Source organism: Rhipicephalus microplus, unplaced genomic scaffold (assembly GCF_043290135.1).
Source record: "Rhipicephalus microplus isolate Deutch F79 unplaced genomic scaffold, USDA_Rmic scaffold_270, whole genome shotgun sequence".
Taxonomy (NCBI): domain Eukaryota; kingdom Metazoa; phylum Arthropoda; class Arachnida; order Ixodida; family Ixodidae; genus Rhipicephalus; species Rhipicephalus microplus.
In genome coordinates this window covers 160,001-165,000 of record NW_027464841.1, presented here as the reverse complement: position 1 = coordinate 165,000, position 5,000 = coordinate 160,001, and positions in this window count along the sequence as shown.

The following is a 5,000-nucleotide window of genomic DNA, read 5'->3' as shown; positions in this document are numbered from 1 at the left end:
AACACAGCGTGGAGATTAGGAGAAGATGTTGAAACCCAAGGGGATGAGAACGGAAACCCAGAAACAAGGACTGGAGGGAAGAGGACCTCTACAAACGGCAAACCCAGCAGTGGGGCCTACGTCAAAGGTCCTAAAAAACACAGGAAGCAATGACGACTCTGCAATTACAGACCCCACGCAAGGGGCGAAGACAGACAAGATACAGAAGAAGAAGACCAAGAGGGTGGAACAAAAACAAGTGACCAACAAAGAAGAGAAGGCAAAGAAAGAAGAACCACAAGGAGCGATGCCCGCCAAAGCTTCTCTTGAAACAGATTGGTGGAGCCCAACCGAGAATGACCAGGTAGAGGGAGGCAGCCGAGGAACCGAAACCGAAGAAGCTGAAGGAGGAGAGGTCCACCCTCAAACACAAACGGCTGCTAACGAAGGAGCGCTAGACAACTGGGACGGGGACGAAGACAGAAATTCACAATCGTCACTCCCAACCAGCCGCGGAGAAAAGGGTACAGTTTTGTCTAGACTTTCCAAAGCAGACAAGAACACTATGAGGGCTCTCATTAAAATCTCTACATTGACGGGCGGCGACGAGGCGGTAGCCCAGCAGATTGAAGCGATAATCTCCGAACAAGCTAAATTGAAAAACCTGTTAATGGAACAGGCCCAACAGATTGCGTTCCAAAAAGGCAGGATCGAAGAATTGGAGAAAAGAAGACAAGAAGAACCACTCGAACAAAGGGAAGAGCCAACACAGAGCAACACTCCCGCAACCGAGAGCCGACCAACCTATGCTCTGGTGGTATCTTCCGGAACAATGGAGAAAAAAGAGGTCGCATCGCTTCTGAGGCAGCGGGTGGATCCCCTCGACCTGGGAATCCAAGAAGCAACAATTCGGCCAGGGAGAGAGGGAATTGTCGTGATGACGAAGTCAAAAGAAGACTCAGCTAAGATTCTCCAGTTCATTCAGAAGGACAGAGAACTGAGAAATGTTGAAGCCAAGCTCCCAAAGGAGAACAGGATCCATAAGAAAATAATTGGACTCGAGGATGAAATTGACGAGGTCAATCTCCCAGCCCGAATCGTCAGGCAAAACCGTTTGGTGTGCTCGCCAGAAGACATAACAATAAAGAAGACATGGCCGGGCAAGAGAGGCAAGACAGTGATTCTTGCCCTAAATCGAAGTGCAAACAAAGCAATCGGAAGCCGAACTGCACTGAACATCGGCTGGTCACGATGCCCGATCTTTGACGACATCTTTTGGCCAAGATGCACAAGATGCGCCATGCACGGCCACATTGCTCCCGATTGCGATGGCCCCCAGCGCTGCATTAACTGTGGCCAACGAGGTCACTACCAAAGAGAATGTGAAGCAGAATCGCACTGCAACATCTGCGAGACTGAGGGTCGCACCGAGACAGATCATTCTATGATGTCCAGGGAATGCCCGGTATACATAACAAAGGTACAGGCCGAGAAAGGCAAAATTCTAGCTAGACTAAACTAAGAGTACCCAACACACAGGCACAATGGCGAATAGCACTGAAATACAAATAATACAGGTAAATTTAGGCAGGGCATTTAAGGCAAATCAGTCACTAAACAATTTTCAACAAGAAGAAGAATTCGACATATCTGTACTCCAAGAACCATATTCGCTCAACAACAAAATCATAGGGTTTCCGCTAAAGCATAAAGTTATAGCCAACAACAAAGACCCGAAGACAGCCATCATAATACACAAAGAAAATATAACCGCTTTCCCAATTATTATAGAACAAAAACTAATAGCAGTCAAGATAAATAAAGGTGAAAGAGAATTGGTAATTATCAACTGCTACTGTCCTCCGAATGAAAACGTCGAGCTGGCAATGTCAGCAATAGGAAACATTTTACAGAAATTTATAGACATTAACACGATAATAATGGGTGACTTCAACTCAAAACATCAAATTTGGGGAAGCACGGAGACGGATGAGAAAGGTGAAAAAGTATTAGAATTCACAGTATTACACAACCTGACATTATTAAATGCCAAAGAATCACCTCCGACATTTAAAACAAGTAGGGCGAGGGGTTGGATTGACCTCACCATATGTGACGCAAACCTAAACCAGGATATTAAAAGCTGGGAAGTACTTAAAACCTATAATCACAGCGATCACAGATACATTAAAGTTGTTATTAAAAATGAAGAACTTCCAGAGGAATATGGCCTAACGTTAAAAGGGCAAACAAAAGTCATGGAAAAGTTGCAAATTGATCCCTGGTTTGAGGAAGTCCAGGGGAAAATAAACACGAAGGAAAGTATTGAAGAAATAGTGAATACGCTACACGAGAAAATCGAGAAACTTAAGAAGGAATTCAGTAAAAAGAAAAAACCTTCTAAACAAAAACCGAATACTTGGTGGTCAAGAGACCTAGAAATTGAAAGGAAGAGAGTCAGAGCACTACGAAGGAGGTATCAAAAGGCGAAAGGGGATATCAGAGAACAATACAAAAAGGAATACTATAAAGAACATGACACGTATAACAACATGATAGAACAGGCTAAAAACAACAGTTGGAAAACTCTATGTACTAAGGCTACGAAAAATCCATTCATCCTACCGTATAAAATTGCACGAAATAAGATGAAAACCAAGGTTATGTTTAGAAGCATCACAAAAGAAAATGGAGAAGTCACAAAGACTCTTCAGGAAACAATAGAACACATTCTAGGAAATTTATACCCTAACTGCATGGAAAATGACGAGCCAGGACACAGTCAAATACAATCAAGCAACGACACAATAAACAATAACAAACAGGGAGGAAATTGGACATCGGGAGCAGAAATGAGAGAAAGAAATTTACCCAGTGATGACCTCCCATTTACAGAGATTGAAGTAACGCAGATAGTAAAAAATCTGAGGAAAGATGTAACCCCCGGACCAGACAACCTAAAAACTAACCTCATACAAGTGATGTATGAAAGGCATAAGACTTTCTTTGTCAATCTTTTTAATGCATGCTTAAAGCACGGACATTTTCCTCAAAGATGGAAAGAATCTAAAATTATATTGATTCCAAAAGGGAACGGAGAGGACAAATCCGAGGAAAACAAATATCGCCCAATAGCTATTAACTCGATTTTGGGAAAAATATTAGAAAAGCTCATAAAAGATAGAATCTATTATTTCTTGTTTAAAAATCACCATTTTAACAAAAAACAATTTGGATTTACCCATGGGACATCAACAACCACGGCATTGGAAGAAATAATCAAACGAATAAACCAAGCGAAAATTGATAAGCTAAACAGCATGCTAATAGCACTAGATATTAAAAACGCATTCAATTCTATAAAACCCGAAGTAGTTATTCAGAAATTAGAAGAATATAAGTGTCCCAACAACCTAATAAAACTGGCGGACAATATTCTACGGAACAGGAAAATAATCTATGAAACAGATGGAGTAAAAATTAAGAAAACACTAACTTCAGGTTCCCCACAGGGGTCACCTTTAAGCCCACTCTGTTGGAATATAACAATAGGCGACCTATTAGAAACTCAGCTTCAAGAAGGAGTACACATCCAAGCCTTTGCGGACGACGTGGTGTTACACATAAAGTTCCGCTCAAGAAAAGAGGTGGAGGAAAAAGCTACGAAGGCACTAACACTAATAAATCAGTGGGCACATCAAAAAGGAATAACCCTGAATAAGGAAAAATCGGAATATATGATAATCGGAAAGCAGTACATTAGCCATCAACCCCAAATAAAAATCGGACAGGATAAAATCAAAATGGTTAACGAAATGAAAATTCTAGGGGTGGTCTTGGACACAAAACTAACATTCCTCCCACATCTAAAATACTTAAAAAGAAAAGTAGACGAAGTCACGTATAATTTAAGTCGTACAATAAAAGACGACAAACATACAAATAGAAACACACTACAGTTAATATATAAAAGGGGTATAGAACGAATGGTTACATACGCCTCCCCAGCATGGTATAGCCGAAAAACCATTTTTATTAAAAAACTGAAATCAATCCAAAGATTACCTTTATTATTAATAACTAAATCATTCAAAACAACATCAAATCTTTCACTCAACATATTAGCAAACATTCCACCTCTCCATTTGACAATCGAAAAAGAAAACGAATTACACTGCATACTTAAGAAAGGAAAGAACTTCACATGGCAACAGAAAGTATACACCGAAAACGAAATAATGAAGAAACACGACCAATGGCAAGATCATCCAGCAAATAAAGTTAGCATACCCTTTGGAACAACAGAGGAAGAAGCAGACTTCAAAATATACACAGACGGATCAAAGAAAGAAAAAGAAACAGGAGCGGCATTTATAATACTAAACAAAGATAACCAAATCCAAACAGTGAAAAAATATAAACTTCCAGAACACAGCAGTAATTACGAGGCTGAGATCATTGCAATCCAGAAAGCAATAGAACATATCTGGCCTCTACAAGCTTTCGTTAAATACCAGCTTTTTACAGACAGCCAATCTGCACTTCTGGCAATAAAAAATCCAGATAACCTAAATCCAATTATTTGTAACATCAGGAAAACCTTAAGCCAAACACAAAGTAAAGATATTAAACTGACCTACGTAAAAGCACACAGTGGGAATATAGGGAACACATTAGCCGACGAATGCGCAAAAGAAGCGAGCAAAGACGGAGAGGAAATATTTGTTCCCATAACGAAAACAGTTATAGCAAAAGAATTAAAGAAAAAGTTAAACGACGAGTGGAATGAATTATGGAAGAAAGAAGGCAAGCATAGCTACACATTTACATGGATAAGAAATACAAATTTCATTCCGCCACATTTTCCAACTAATTACTACACATCACAGGCAATAACAGGACATGGAAGATTTCCATTCTACTTTACACGATTCGGAATACTGCAACAAGCGACATGTTATTGTTCAAACATAATAGAAAGTTTTGACCACTACTTACAGCAATGTCCCATTGTAACAAAC